This window comes from Phasianus colchicus, chromosome 6 (genome assembly GCF_987193195.1).
Source record: "Phasianus colchicus chromosome 6, bPhaCol1.hap1.1, whole genome shotgun sequence".
Taxonomy (NCBI): Eukaryota; Metazoa; Chordata; class Aves; order Galliformes; family Phasianidae; genus Phasianus; species Phasianus colchicus.
The window spans coordinates 20,625,409-20,641,887 of NC_143441.1; the positions used below are offsets into that span (position 1 = coordinate 20,625,409).

At 39.1% G+C, this 16,479-nt stretch overlaps 1 long non-coding RNA gene across 5 annotated transcripts in view; it reads right to left on the minus strand.

Moving 5' to 3' along the window:
- The window catches only part of LOC116227072 (uncharacterized), a 67,001-nt gene that overhangs the window by 22,912 nt on the left and 27,610 nt on the right, over positions 1–16,479 (minus strand). For all 5 annotated transcript variants that reach the window (XR_016467738.1, XR_016467736.1, XR_016467737.1 and 2 more), the window contains exon 3: positions 1,415–1,519. This is a non-coding gene — a long non-coding RNA (uncharacterized LOC116227072). The remainder of the gene's footprint in view (positions 1–1,414; positions 1,520–16,479) is intronic.

Consider the following 16,479-nt stretch of genomic DNA (forward strand, 5'->3'; position numbering starts at 1 on the left):
TAACATTTCCTAGACAGAAGTGATGATCTGTATCACCCAAGCAGATATCACCAGCTTTTACAATGAAAAATAAGATTTAGTCAACAATCCATTGATTTCACCTTCTTTTTTTTTCACAGGTACTTATAGACACACAGATCATAGCTTTCTGTGACCAGATGACACACGGACAGATCATAGACTCTCAAACAAAGAGGACTTCTGCTGGCAGATCTGTGTGCAGTGTTTGGAGTGACTGAGAAGTGGGAAGATGGCTGTTCAGCAGCTCAGTCCTGGGATGAAGAGGAAAAAGGAAAAGGGATTCCTCCATCACACTGGGAGCTGAGTCCATCACCTTAGAGCTGAACTCCTCAAAGGCTTAGTCTTTAATTATGACATTCATCATGGATCAAGCAAGTGTCCCACATTTGACCTTTGAAAGCTTTGGCACAACTAACACATCATAGTCATTCCATATTTTCTATAGGCTGGATTTCCAGCATAATCCTGTGTTTTTTTTTAACTTTTTGAAATCTTTGCATTTTGAGCTAATGCCCATTCTAGAGAGTAGTACTGCTAACCGTATAAATAAATAAATCTTCCAAATGAAAAAAAGGTTTCATCATAAAACCATATATAATGGTCATATTTTAAAATCTAGTATTTGGAGCAATGTGAACACTGATGCAGTGCTGCCTTGAAGATATCTTTTGTGTAATGTGACAGTCTCACCTACCAAACATGCCCAAAAATAAATGAATAAATGTCTCCACAGAATGACATAGTAAAAGGGAGACCTTGGATAGATACATGCTGCCTGCAGAACACAGAATGGCCTGGATTGAAAAGGACGACAATGATCATCTAGTTGCAATCCCCTTCTACGTGCAGGGTCCCCAACCACCAGACCAGGCTGCCCAGAGCCACATCCAGCCCGGCCTTGAATGCCTCCAGGGATGGGGCATCCACAACCTCCTTGAGCAACTTGTTCCAGTGCATCACCACCCTCTGTGTGAAAAACTTCCTCCTGATATCTAACCTAAGCCTCCCCTGTCTTAGTGTAAAGCCATTAGTTTAAAACCACTAGTTTAAACCATTGCTTTAAAACCAAAAGTATGCAGCAGTCTGGATTGATATTAGATGACTTTTAAACATCACAGGGAAACTGGGTATCTTCTCACTTAAGTGTGAGTGGTGGATTATTAGACCTGTGCCAGAGAAAGAGAATGATTGCATCCCTTTATGCCCCTCTTGATCCTATCTGACGTAATCCAAACAACAGAAATAAACTTGTACACAGGCCTGGAAGGGGGATGTTTAATATATATACTGCCTCTAGTCTCTATAATGTTTCAGAATTTCAATTGTCTTGGAATTTACAAAATCTCATGGAAAATGATTAACAGGTGTAATATATGTACATATGTATACTTACATAAATCCATATGTAGAACCATAGTCTACTTGTCTCATACACATTATACCCCAAAGAAGCATTTCTTGTTCATGATCCACAGATCCCTGAAGTTTTCAAAAGCTTCTGAAAAAAAGAATAAAATAAAATAAAATAAATCAATACTGTAATTCTAAAGGGACCTCCATGTTCATTGGTTAAAAAAAAAGAAAAAGATTAAAACCCTCCATATAGGCAACTAGTGAACAAAAAGATGTCTTATTTTCTAAAAAGATGCAGATTAAATTCAACCTACTATAACTGTTTCATTTTTTATTCTTTCCTCTACTGAGCTTGCCAAAGAATAAATAAAAACATTTAAATAATTTTAGAAGAAAATGGATGTTCAAAAAAAAAGAAAAAAAATGTAGCCAAGCTCAGTCATACAGCCTAAATTCCATTATAGACAATATCTTAGGTCCAGAATAAGTGTATCCTTGCTAAGTGTATCCTTGACAGGATTCAGAAAAGGAGGAGAAAGAGGCTAGTTTGGGCTAGTTTGCCATTATAACTAACCAGCCTGAGATATAGAAGCTACTACTAAGCTACAGGCCATAGAATCACAGAGTGGCTTAGATTGGAAAGGACCTTGAAGATCATCAAATCCCAACCCCTCTGCCATGGGCAGGGTTGCTACCCACAGAAGACTGGGATTTGTGCTGCACAGAAAGGAAGAGGATGTTTGCTCAGCATTTATACTCACAACAAACAGCAACGTCCTCCCTCCAACATGGAAATAGATTAATAGGGACAAGATAAATTGATCAAAGGTCACATATCTGAGTAACTGGGAGCAGCTGGTGTTTAGCAGCCTATGTATTAGGTACCAAGGAAACCTTAAAAAACAGGAAATGTCAAACGCAACTTAAGAGTAGAACTGTTGTGAATTTGTACTTTTGTGATTCATGCAATGACTTGCAGATGTCATCCAAAACCTATGGCCAAGTTATAAGAAGCCAGACAAGCTGGTTTTCAGATGAAGTTGCCCTGTCAGTCACTGATAGCAGTTTCAAGTGAAAATGAGATTTTTTTTTTTACCAGATAACACAAAAGAAGTTTCGAATTATTTTGTTCTTAAAGAAACTGACATTCCAAAATCTACTGGTTAAAGAAATGGTAAAGCATCTGTTATTATTTTTAGAGTTTCCGTAACTAATTACATTACAGTATGTTAGCCAAAGTCAGACCTGTAGCCAAATTCCTCTCTGCTACATTGGTGTAGCTGAAACCACTTACCAGTTTTCAGGGAAAATTTAAACTGAATGAACTGAAATTGGAATTTAGTCCATAGAATCATTAATTGCAACTCTTCATCAGTCTATATTGATACGATACTGTTGGAATGCTTGGGCAACTTGCTCTTTCTTTGCTGTCAAGAGAAGTACAGCAGCCTTGAACTGTTCAGAGGGCACTGCCATACAGAGCTGGTATCAGGAAAATCTCACCATTAGCACTGAGGAGGACTGTTAATCCCTAAAGGAACTGAATAGGCAAAGTCACACACAGCAAGGGAGCAGGTTCTCTCTGCCTCTCCCAAAAAAAAAAATAAATTAATGACTAAATTCCAGCCTTCAGAGAGGGAATTGCTGAGTTGCTCCAGTGTTAAGCATTGGGAATAGAAATTCCCTTCAGGAATGTAACCTATTTATTGTGTTTTCAGCTGGACAGAACTTGCTTCTCTTATATTCTGGGAAAAATGAAAAAGGACTTTCTCTGCCCTATTTTAATTTTAGCTACATGCGCACAGATGAAAACCTGCAAATCCTTGTGCCTATTTTGATTCCTCTCCCACATCTTGAACAAACATTGCAATATATATATATATATTTGTAATCAACACCTACACAGGAAAGCAATCACTTGAACTTCATTTTGCAAATGAGCTACTGATGACCTAAAACAAACTTTATTTTAACATGTGAGAAAACAGTCTACTGAATTAGAGCCGAGTACAACACCCATGTGCTTAACATCTTAACCTATGGAGAATATATTGTTCTTTCTCTCTCTGGAGCAAGGTCTTCCCACCAGCTCAGGATGTTTGTTGACTGGTTGTTGTGAGAAGCATTTAAAATTACTCTATACAATAAAGGTAGCGTGAAATTAAGAACTGGAAGAGAAAAAGAACATAAGAAAGATCACATGTAAAGAGAAACTGAAAATATTGCAGCTGTCTGCCTCAGAGAGAAAACCAGCTACAAGGCATGGTAAGATAATAATATTAGTCACCTAGAAGGAAAAAAGAATGACTTTAATTTATATTACACAAGATCAAGAGGGCAATCGGTAAAAACAAAATCCAGTAAGTTTAAGTTAGTAAGTAAGTAAGTAGTAAGTTAGTAAGTTGTGTTGTTAGTCTAAATAAGAATGGAAGTTAATCCATGCACAGTTTATCTGCAGAACTTTTTGAAGCCAAAAATTCAGAAAGGAAATAAAAAGACTACTGCAAGAAAAAAAGATACAGGAGTGTTTAAAAGCATAAAAGCTTTACTGGTGCCTCAGAGAACATAGAACAAGTCCTTTTCAAAACTTTCTGAAGTCAATGGAATGTTTCTCTATTCATCTTGAACTCAGATGGGCCTATTGTTATGAATTCCCATGATTTGTGAGAGAGGATATAAATTACAACTTTAAAAGAATACAAATGCAGTTTCTGTGTTATTATTATTTCAAAAGTACTTGTCTTGGTTTCTCCCGCGGGACAGATAATGGAACGGTATAAAAAAGAAACATAATGAAAATGAAATTTGGAAATAAAATTTACCAGAAAAAGAAGTAATATCAAATAACAGCACTCCTGAAATTGAATGCAGTTATGGAAAGCTGCCATCTGAAGAGATGACTTGTTCACATCCATTACTCAGAAATCACTTCTAAGATGGCAGATGCCTAAATGTGTGATACTTAGTACTTCATAGAAAGATGCAGTAGATGCAGACACGTGTAAGAAGTATTTCAGCTGTTTAAACAATCTGTTTTGCACTGAAAACTTTTGATCTTTTGGCTGGTAGTTTTCATGAAATATGAGGAAAGAACTTAAATGTAATAACGCTATTACTGAAAACAGTACTTGGAGGCACCTGAAACAAAAACAGATTGGTAAAATTAACACGTACAGAGAAGAACTGGCATTGAAAATAAAATAAGTGTAATTATGTCACTCAATCCACACAGCACTGAACCAAAACCTTCATTACTTCAGATCCTAGTAGCACTGTCTCCTCTCCTTGTGATTTGGAGGTGTGAAAGCTGTTTTCTCAAGAATCAGAATCTATTTGTTTGTCAGAATCTATTTATTTATCTAGCAGCAAAATCAACACTTCTTTCTATCTGGAGCAAGCATCATGTATCTCTAATAGGGCATTTATCTCTAGAACAGATCAGTCAGGAAAGCAAGGTGGAGAAAGACAGGAGGTGGGACAAAAGAACCAACTGCACAAGAAATAGGAAATGAAAGAAAGTGAGAAGAAACAAATGAGACAGCAATGTCTAAAATAGAATAAAAAAGAAAAACTAATGTAATATCTACCTATGAAGTGACATTTCATCTTAAACTCTATTTTTTGAAGTCAGAGTGGGATTTCCATGGCCCATTGACCTTCTGCTCACCTTTCCCAAAGGGCTGAGTTTCATTCACCGTGCTCTACAGCTAAAAGGACCCTGCATTCACTTCACGTGATTTTGCACCAACACAAATTACTTCACCAGTTTTTCACTGAAAATGTACTGGAATGTTGTCCCTCGCCCTTATTTCCTTTCTTAGTTTATTATGGAGGGAAAAAAAGAAAAAGATGTAACTAGAGAAAGTTGTTTCAAAATAGTAATTAAAAATATTTGCAAAAAAACACAGAATAATAGAGTCATTAAGTTTGGAAAAGACTGCTGAGGTCATTTAGTCTAACCACCAATCCAAACCACCATACCACTGAACCATGTCCCTCAGTGCCACATCCAGACAAATGAACACATGGACACACACTCAATGAAAGTTTAGCTAACAGAATTAAGTCAAGATAATTGTAGAGAAACAATTTTGCAAAGAAAGTAAAATCTAGAAGAAAAATGAAGACAAAAACAGCCATGGAATCTCAAAGAAAAATAAAATGTGACACAAGAAAAAAATGTAAGGCAACAATGGCTGTTTTCATGAGTGTCTAGAAATATGATAAATATTGTAGGTACCGAAAGCTGAGATAATCCTGGATCTGAAATGACTCCATAAATTTTCCAGCTTTATTTAGGAAAATGCTTTAAAGTGGATTTGTTGGCATTTAAAAATCATTTATAATCAACGTAAGGGAAACAACCTTGAGTTACCCTGCAGTCAGGGAGGGATGTGAGCACACAGCCTGAGCAATGAGCTCCCACAGGTCAGCTGCTCCCTTCTCACCACCCCAGCCTGGAAGCAGGGGGCAGCAGGGCCCCCCCTGCCCCAGCCCACCTTCCCACCCCCGCTCCTTTACCTGCTACAAAGTTTCTCAGGCACCACTGCAAGACTGAGTCATTGTGCTGCTGAGGAACTTGGAGCCAGCTCTGGGACCACGTCCAGCAGCGATGCAGCTGCTCTCACACGATGCTGAACCTGAGTCATTCAGTTCTGCCAGACATGGGCCACAGGGGGATCTCAGCACACAGATCCCCAGTGCTCCCACTTGTCAGAGAGTTTGTTAGCGCAGGCAAAGTGCCAGACCTTGGCAGACCCATGAGTCTGTGGGACTTCTAGATGTGGGAGCTCTCCCTGCCTCCCTAGGTCTTCCATTAAAGGAGGTTAAGTTGAATTTACCAAAGAAGTGACTGGTTTTGAGCTAATTTTCCCTTTTTGTTATTTTCTCTATAAAAAAGTTGACTAAACTCAGTACCAAATACAACTTTTTTGTTAATAGGTTAGAATACAGAATTCACGGGTTGTCACTGAACAGTTTTGTGTCAGTCTTCCCACCTGCTGCTCCAATGCCTGGTTCAGTTGTGCTTTTGATCAAACTGGAAGCTCAGTTGGCATCTCCTGTTCAATTTGCTCCACTTACATGGGCAGTGTAGTTGTTCCTCACAGAAACATGCAGAATCACAGAATCTAGAGTGCAGTTGACTGCATCCGGACGGGTTTTGAATATCTCCAGAGAAGACTCCATAACCTCCATGGACAGCCTGTTCCAATGCTCTGCCACTTTCATAGGAAAGAAGTTCTTCCTCCTTTTTGTATGGAACTTCCTCTGTTTCAGTTTATGACTGTTGCCCCTTGTTCTGCTGCCGAACACCACTGAAAAAAGCCTGGCCCCAGTGACTTGACTCCCACGTTTTAGATATCTACAAGCATTGATAAAATCCCCTTTCAGCCTACTCCAGGCAGAACAGTCCCAGGTCTCTCAGCCTTCCTTCACAAGGAAGATTCTCCAAACCCCTGATCATCTTGGTAGCCCTCCACTGGATGCTTTCCAGATGTTCCATCTTTTTGAACTGGGGAGCACAGAACTGGATGCAGTACTCTAGATGTGGCCTCATCAGGGCAGAGCAGAGAGGGAGAAGAACCTCCCTCGATCTACAGGCCACCCCTCTTTTGATGCGCCCCAGGACACCATCAGCCCACTGGGCCATAAGGACACATTACCAGCTCATGGCCAATCTGTTATCCATCAGGACACATAGGTCCTTCCCTGCAGAGTTCCTCTCCAGCAGGTCACCCCCTAATCTGTACTGATGCAGGTGGCTATTCCTCCCCAGAACTGTACACATGTTCTTGTTCAAACTCATCTGGTTCCTTTCTATCCAACTCTTCAGCCTGTCCAGTTTCCACTGGACAGCCTCCCAGGCCATCAGCCACTCTTCCCAGCATTGTATCATCAGCAAACATCAGCAAATCATCAGCCAAAAGGGTGGACTCTATCCCTTCATGCAGGAAAATGATGAAGATATAGAGATAACCGAGGCTTCTGAAGCCCCCCTGTCAACCTGCTGGTGATAGGCCCAGTATTCACTTTCTCTCTAACTGCAGGTTAATGACTTGTACAGGTATGATACAATGTAAAACTGGGCTGTGGGGGATCCTCAGCTCTTGTGTTTAGTTTTTGTATCAGCCCAATCACACATCATGAGGAGCAATCTAATTGTGACAAACCCTGCTCCAAGGGAAAGCAGTATAACCATCTGAGAAGTGCTGTCAGTTTGCATTCAGAGGATCACAAGAAAGAAGTCTTTAAACCCAGAAGACAAACACAAAAGACATTGGTTTTCCTCCACCAGACAGAAAAATGAAGAAACTCAAAATATCATCTTAATTTACCTGAACAGTAGAAAGAACAGAAGTTACGTACTTCGCTGTTCTGTCAGAGGAAGAGTACTTGAGAAGCAGAGAGTCACTGTGTAAAGACTAAGCAAAATATGTATTTTGTTGGGCTTAATAAGAAAAAAATATGGCTTGCCTAGGATTTAATTAAAGATTCAGAGATTTTTGCTTCTCCGTGAGTATTAGAGACTGAAATCCTCTATCATTGGAAAAGGAGGCAATGAGGCAGCAGGTCCACTTGGTGAGACACTGAAAATCTACTGGGAAACAGCATTCATGTTTTAAATATTTTTCTGAAGTTTCCAAATATGCATTTCATTGTCATTTCTAGAGCTTCTCGATCCTGTTTCTGCTAAAGGCATATAGTTGAAAGAAACCATCATGAAAACAGAATTCCCCTAGTCTCAATATGGAAAATATTCCAGAAAGATTAATTAATCATAATGGTAATGACTGTAAAAAGATTCACAGTACATCAACTTGGTGTAGGATAGTGACTTTACCACCCTTGTGAATAGAAATGTATTTCAATTCATCGGTACGTTAAAAGCAAAGAAAAATAAAACAACAACGCCACTAACTTTTAGAAACTCTTCGGTGTTTGGTTTCTCCCACCAAAGTTTTATATCCCATTTATCACTACAGTATCCAAACACAAAGGATTTTTAAAATTTCTCTATGGGAGCTTTTGGTGTTCTGCAGAGAACAAAACGGAAGCCCTGTGAGTGCAGGTACGGTAAGAACGAGGACGCTAATGAGGGCACCAGGGAAAAGTGGGATGTCTGGGCACTGTGCTGAAGACAGACCACTCTGCGTGTCAGTTTTTCCACCTGAATAAAGTACTCACAAATCTCAACCAACACTCTAGAGTGCTTTGAGCTTTGCAGAGAATAATTATCATGGAAATAAAAGCTATTACCTTCCTAACGACAATCAAGATAATGAAGGAAAAAAGGCATAAGAGCATTTCTTTGTTGTTTTCATAGTGCTGCTCATGCTGGATCCCTAGACATCTATTTAAAGAAGGTGTACCAACCTTCTCAACCTACTCTCACTTTCTCTTTTTCAGTTTACATTGGAATAATTGCTACTGACCATACCTTACATTAGATAACACAAAAACCTACGAACTCTTCTAACTCAGATTTTTCCCAAGCATTTTACTTTGGAAGACCACTAGCTATAGAACAGAGTTCCTAATTTTCACAGACAACGTTATATTCTCTGATTCACTCCATAATTATTGTCTTCCTGCAAACCAATATGATGCTGCAATAGAATTCAGAAGCTAGACTTTCCTGAACACTTCAGGGTGTCATATTTAAATACTTTTGGATGCTAGTTTGTCTCTGGAACAGGACAGGATATTCTTAGGCAGAATCAGACATTCGTCTGCTGCAATATTCTTACATAGACTGCTGCTGTAACAGAACAGCTCTAATTCCTATAGCAGGCAGAAAAAAAATGTTAGAAATGACACATGAGGAAATGCAACTAATGGAAAATGTACTGGTACTCATCTGTCCCAAAATAATTTTTGTGGCATCCTTGTAGTTGGTGTTATAATCCAGATATCCCCTTTTCAGTGGCACAATGCCATCTTCTATGAAGTCATAAGAGGGAGTACGTTTTAAGCTGAATAAATAGTGGAACACAGAAGGACATCTTTACATAAAAACATCATTAAACAAAATGATTCTACTCTTTTAAGTTAGGACACTGCATAAACTAAACCCAATATTGTCAGGAAGTTGAGGAACATGGCAAACTGCACAAAAACACGAGTTATTCCTGGACAGGAAGAATGAAGACAGAACTAAACAGGTAAGCAGATGGGCACATTTTGTTTACCCTCTCAAAGAGTACTTCCATTTACCTTTATTTAATCAGTGGAAGAAACGTGGCATTCCCTTATTTCCCTATTTAGCAATTGAAAGACAGATCTCTTCTATTCTCAGCTCAGATTATCCTGCTCTGACTGCCTTCTAGTTGCCACATACAAAGCAGCAGCAGACAAACCTTCTTAACAGCGCTATCTCAAAACAGTTCCACAACAGTGACTTTCAAGAAAGAAAGAGTGTGTAATTCCAGTCTTCTATCTTTGCTGAGACTTGTAAAAGCATGATTATTGAATGGAACAGCTGCCGACTAAGAAATGGAGCTGCAGAAGCATATGATATGCTGTCCATACAGACAGCAATCATTTTATTCCAGGGATTAATTCAAATTAAGATATGGTTCCAAGGACGGACGTGAACTCCTGGTCTAAAGGTGAAAAGCTTTGGAGCTTATAGAAATGATGCAACTCTTCACTGAGCAAGTAATGAACTGCATATTGGAGATGTCTCTCACTCCTACAGGAAGAATGAAAAGCATAGCAATGCGTGCTGAACAAATGTGAAATGCAGCTAGTAGGAGCACACAATTCACTCCTCTGTTGCAGTTCAGAGCTTACCAGCATTGCAGGGTAATTCCCACAGTACTCAGTGGAACCAAGGGAAGCATAATTCTTCCTGGGAAATGAGAGATCTCATCATTTTTTGTTTTTGTTTTTTTGGGGTTTTTTTTTGCTTAACACATGTTCTTGATATCTGATATTTTGTAATTAGCAGATCCCAGGGTTACCCTGAAAACATAAATGCAAATACTTCAAACTATTTTTTTTTTTTTTAACTAAGAGATTCTAATTTGCTAATTGAAACACACTTAAAAAAAAAAACCTAAGTAGATTCTTTCACCTTACTGATTCTGCCTTACAGCCTGAACAATGCAACAAATATTGTTATACCCCTACATCACCATTGCTGGTTTTCACACAATTTACAATCCAATCTGACACTCCAGCACTCTTTTTTCAGGCAATGTCTGGAAAAGCTATACGTTACCACCACGCTGCACAAAATCAAAGTCAGTGATAAAATGGAAAGTGTGAAGGGGAGAAAGAAGGAACAAGCGCAGATCAAGCTACTAAACCATTGATTTATTAGCATATAATGTTGAAAACTTTCTTTGGGGAAAAAAAAAAAAGGCCCAGAAGGTAGCAATATGTTTTTAAAGCACTGCACAGAATTTTAACTACATGATTCCCATTGACATTCATGAGTCACATAGCTGAAATCCTGCACAGTGCTTTGAAAATGTACCCTACAGCCTTTTAAGGCTGCTGTTGGGAAACTAGAGCCCTTGCCTCCTCAGTAACCTTCCAGTTGCAACTTGGGATTGCAACTGTGCACTCCATCCCTTACCTACAGGAAAGTGCTTCCTCCCATACCTGCAAAGGCCACCAGCACAGAAGCGGTTTGAGGTCTGTGCAGAGATGCTCTGGTGACATCCCCACTCCTCTATGACCAGGAGAGGATCTGGGCAGGGAGAGGAACGTAGTCCAACACCAGCTGCTGCAATTGGAAATAGCTTTGAAACTGGTTTTAATTATGATGAGATTTGGCCTGGCACCTACTCTCTCTGGAATCAAGAGCACTAAGCCCTCTGTCTTAATTAATGCTCTCTTTGCTGTATAATAAAAGATCTTCAGATGCGTTAATGGGCCCAAGAATTGTTTTCTTTTTTTCCTTTTTTAAATGGTGCTACAAAAGGAAGAAAACATATCTTAAGAGCAAGAAGTTTGAGTTAAGTGTGGTATAGGGAATGTGGTAACTGCATGATACCATTATGTGAAGCACTGGTTCATTTCGTCATACAATCTTCTCTATTTTGCATCCTCAGTCAATCACAGCAACCTCTTCCTCACTACTTTCTCACCAAGATGATGAATATTCCAGCTGAAACAATTCCTCTCTAGCAAAAAACAGAAAGAGGTTTCTCCCCTTGTATTTATATATACACACACATATATATATATAGGAAATCATAACATCTTGAAACTAAGAACATTGAGAAAGCCAGTAGTAGAGGAAATGTATCTGCAGCACACCTTCACTAACGTTAATTAAACTGAACGTTGCTTATATCCTCTAAAGCACAAGGAGATATTGCAAACCTTTGAAATGTTAGACCTAAACAACCACATAGAAGTGTGTGGGTTACGTTAAGACTGCAAACATTTAGTCATGACAAAATTGTAAATACCTCATACATAGATATTAAAAAAAAAAAAAAGATGTATTTAATAGCTATATAGGATAGAAAATCTGGCTGAGCTCGATGGTGAAAGTACAGAGCATTTTTGATGAGCTACTTTGTTAGGTGCCTTATCAGAGCAACTATACAGAGAAGCAGTATTAATTCTGCATGGGACATGGGTGCCCTTCAAACACTACGGCAGCATTGTTTCCTGTGAAAGGTACAGGATGGATTATGGAAGAAATACAATTGAAGGACTGGATATTTGCTGCAGCTGTTTGTCCAGTTCTGTTCAGGTGGTAGAAGACTATTTTATTGGTTTTTTTGTTTGGTTTTTTTTTTAAGAAAATAATGAACATAAATCTTTTTTTTTTTTAATCACAGAAAAATGTATATATAATTATAAACTTAGACTTTAAAGACAGATTAAGGTTAATAATCAAGGTCTGCTCCCAGAGTAACACCTCCTATTTTGTTATGTTGGCTCACAACATCAGAGGTGGATGTTGGTGATATGGCAGTAAAGGTTGAACCTTCCCACCATTATTCCATTGCATGTTGTTGCAGTACAACAGATGGCAGCAGAGGGGCAGACTGACAGATTGACATCTGACAAGCGTGTCAAAGAAAAGGTGTTGGAATTGAATTTCTCTATGTGGAAAAAGTGGCACCCACTGACATTCACTGATGCTTGCTGAACATTTATGGAGATCAAAAAGTGGATGTGAACAGAGTGAGGTTCTGTGTTCTACAATTAATTTGTTTCAATATTTTTAGAAGAGTCAAGGCATTAGACCAAAGTCTTCATCTTGTAACAGTTCTATAGATTTGTGTAACATGTTTAATGCAGATGTCTTAAGCTCTGAGGAAAAACATTCAACATGATGGAGGTCCCTAAGAAGCATTCATTCTGCCTACTTTGAAAAAGCATAAGAAACTTAATGAGCAGTTAAGAGTAATAAGGGCATCCTATTAAGTAGTTGAAAAAGTAGACAATGAGTATGAACATCATCTGAAGAAAGTTCTAACACATTCCCAGTGAGCAATCTTTGTGCCTGTTTCCAGCAGCACTAACATATTACCATGTAATTTTCTCATTTCTGGAGTCATAGAATCATGAAATGGATTGGAAGGGAAATCAAAGACCACGTAGTTCCAACTCCCATCTGTGGGCAGGATTGTTACCCACCAGATCAGGATGCCCAGGGCCCCATCCAACCTGGCCTTGGGCATCCCCAGGGATGGAGCATGCATCTGGGTAGCAGTACCTCACCACATTCAGTGAAAAATTTCCCCTGACCTATTCAGAATTAAAAAAAAAAAAAAAAAGAAGAAGAAGAAGAAGAAGAAAAGTAAGCACGCTTACGAGGACTGGCCATGGAGTAAGGTCTCTTGTTAAAGAATTTCATTTAATGTATGCTGTCTAAGAATTGACATAATATGGTGTTACTGAACCTGTCAGCGCAAATCAAGTTACAGTAGCAGCAACAATTCAATTCAAAGTGATAGCATAAAGCAAACAGAAAATTCATACATCTCTGGAGATATCAAACCCAGAGCTTTATCTCACTCTTCTATAATCCAAAATAAAAAAATACATTGTTTTGTCTTTCCTGCAAGACATGGCTTTGGTTACTCTGCAGTTCAAATGCTGTTATATAAATTCCTTATGATTTTTGTGAAAAAGACACCCCTGTAAAATGAACACCCAGTGTACTGCATTTACAGAGCAACAACAGTGAGCAAGCCAAGGCTGATGCTGACACAAGCAGCTGTGCTGACTTTAGATACCCACAAATCCTAAATCTATTCAAGGGCTTGAGCTTTTGCATAAAGCTGATATGTGTTGTACCTGGCAAATTTTTCATTGCTTTGCATAGCAGCTTCATCAGAAACATTTTATTAAATCTATGTGCACGCCAGTCCTTTCAACAAAAAGTGCAGCCATGGGTGGACACTGGCTCTTTCAGTCTGACCTATGCCTGTCCAAGTCTGAGACTGTTCCAAATCATTTGCAACACAAATGATCAGTTGTAAAGTCAGATCTTTTGTCATTGCCCATCTACCATAAGCTGTGGCCCACACAGATTTCTATTCCTAGCTATAGGCAACCGTTTGCAATGGCATAGTTACAACATGATAACCTACTGAACAGTACATTTCACTGTGTCACAGGACTTATCCCACTAATCATTTTGAATCCTTCTCATAAGTAGTTGAAATGGAAACATTTTACTTCTTTATGTATTGTTGGAATTAACAATATGTAAAAATAACCTGAACTGGTATGCAACTAAGATCTCTTCAGAACAGCACACATTTTTTATTTTAAATATACAACTTCTAATGAAAACTGTTAATTGCGTTGCTCACTTTTTCACTGTAAAATGCAGCCAATGCTTCCATTTCCTTTCTTTGGGTAGAAAAACCAAGCTACCAAAGGAGGAAAGAGATGAAGGTGGAGAGCTGCAAGGGTCCTTCTCAGAAATGATGAGTGTTTTGTGTAATTTGAGGGTAGTAGAAGAAAGTAAAAAATTAATTTTCAGGGTTTTAATAAAATAAGGACTTGGAAGAGATAGCACTGTTTTTTCCTTCTTGAGAAGGCAATATAAAATGAGACAATAGCAACAAATATTTAAGGTAAGCTTCTGTGGTGGAAGGATGAGATGGGGGAATTCATGTGGAGTGATAAGAGAACAGACTCTTGAAGGAGGGTTTAACAGAAGGAAAATAGCACTCGTGAAGAATTCTACCTACCTATTCACTCCATATACACAACCGCTGTAAAATTTCTCTTCCCTCAAAAGCGCCCTCCAGAAATCCTAACACACCAAATTCCAGCAGAATTGGTCATGCTCCAAGCCTTCAGTGCTTTTTTTTTTAGTCACATTATCACCCTGTGCTGTTTTTCCTTAAAATCTCCATTGAATGCAGCTAAAAAGAGAAGAAAATGAAGAGGCACCACCACTTTCATTCATACTTAGAATCCTGCAAGAACAGCCTTTCAAATACTGCCACTTGTTGCACTGCTGTTGACAAGAGGGCATTGCCCAGACAAAAGGAACCTTCCCTATGTGATTTGGTAGTCACATCTACTGAGCTACCTGGAAAGGCTCCTGTCTGGTAAGGTTACCTTAGTAGAGAGGTTTAGAAAAGAAAACCATGGTCACTGGCAGCTGATGGAGGGGAGGTTGGTTTTATGGACATACAAACTTTACACAAATAAAAACAGAGCAGAGTCTTTCTCATGTTAAATGATTGTCTGCATGCATTTCCTGAAGTTCAAAACACTATTTTAGAGCTATACAAAGAAGAACAGCAAAGAGCACAGAAGAAACCTCACTTTTGCTGGAATTTTAGTTTGGTCCAAGTACAACACCCTACCAGATATATTGTTTTGTTAACAAAGGGCATCTGCAGTTTACAACCATGAACACCACAGAATTCAGAGTTGGTCCGGGAATCAGAAGTGAGGCTGTACTGCAAAATGTCCATGTTTCACTCTTGTGCAGTGTAGCCGTATATCCTCCCATACATAGGGCTCAGCCTTGCACTTGCAAGCTGAGAGTTTTGCAAGAGGATTTACCTTGGCTGCTACAGAATTCCACCACTGATTTTCTGGGTTACAGCACTCCACATTGAAAAGGCACTGACTAATGATGGCACAGAGACTTCCATTTACAGCCAAAGGCTTAAAAATCAGACTTCATCTGGTTCATTGAACTCCATTTCATTTAGGCAAGAGTTGTAACAGTGGGCAGCCAAGATTTCCTGCCTGGTGATCCTGAGAAACATGAGGGTGGTTTTCCCTTGTCCAGAGCATTTCCATGCAGAAGGGTGTTCAGCTATATATCCTATTGAAAGCTTCATGCAACAGACTCATGAAACAATATACTCTCAGATGTAGACTAGAGGTGACTCCATAACTTCAATAAGTGTTCCAAATCACAGTGAAAATGCAAGCCTTATTTGCTCTATAAACATAAAATAGTAGAGATTTGCTGTAATGAAGAGGTCACTATTTAAGTAGACAAGACAGACAAAAGCTTGGACAAGAATAATATTTATGTTTCCTTAACACAATTGGGAACTGCAGCAACAAATGGTGGAATCCACTGCCTTTTCAAATTACAGCTGCACCAGATCAGAACTTTAAACTAGGTTGCATGGCTTGTGGTGTACTTAAATTACACATCATTTACTGACCATCTGTCCACAGACCCTAAGGGGTCTTGCCAGTGCTCTGAAGTCTGTGCTGCCATTCTCAATAGCTATGACTGCTTGAGCTAGTTTACAGTTAACCACGTAAGCAAACTCAAGCTGCAATTATACCTCCAGATAGAAGCACACTCAGTGCCTTGCCCGGTGTAGCAAATAAAGGCTGTAATAAAGCTCAGATCTTAACAAGGCTATTCGAGTCCTGATCTGGTGTCTCACACATCTACCCAGACTCTCTAGGGTCCTCCATTCCCATCTGTGTAAAATTCTAACTGCGGTGCATGGGATATATAAAGGGCATGAACTCAGCAGCAGGAGAAACTTTTCTTTTCCTCAACACTCAATACAGAAACAACTTCACTCCCAAGAAAGATTAATAACACAAGTTTAGAGCACGTAAGAACTGTGCGTGCCTCATCCCATGTTAGATCCCATTCTGGATTTATGTGGCGTTGAAATGGGAGGAGGG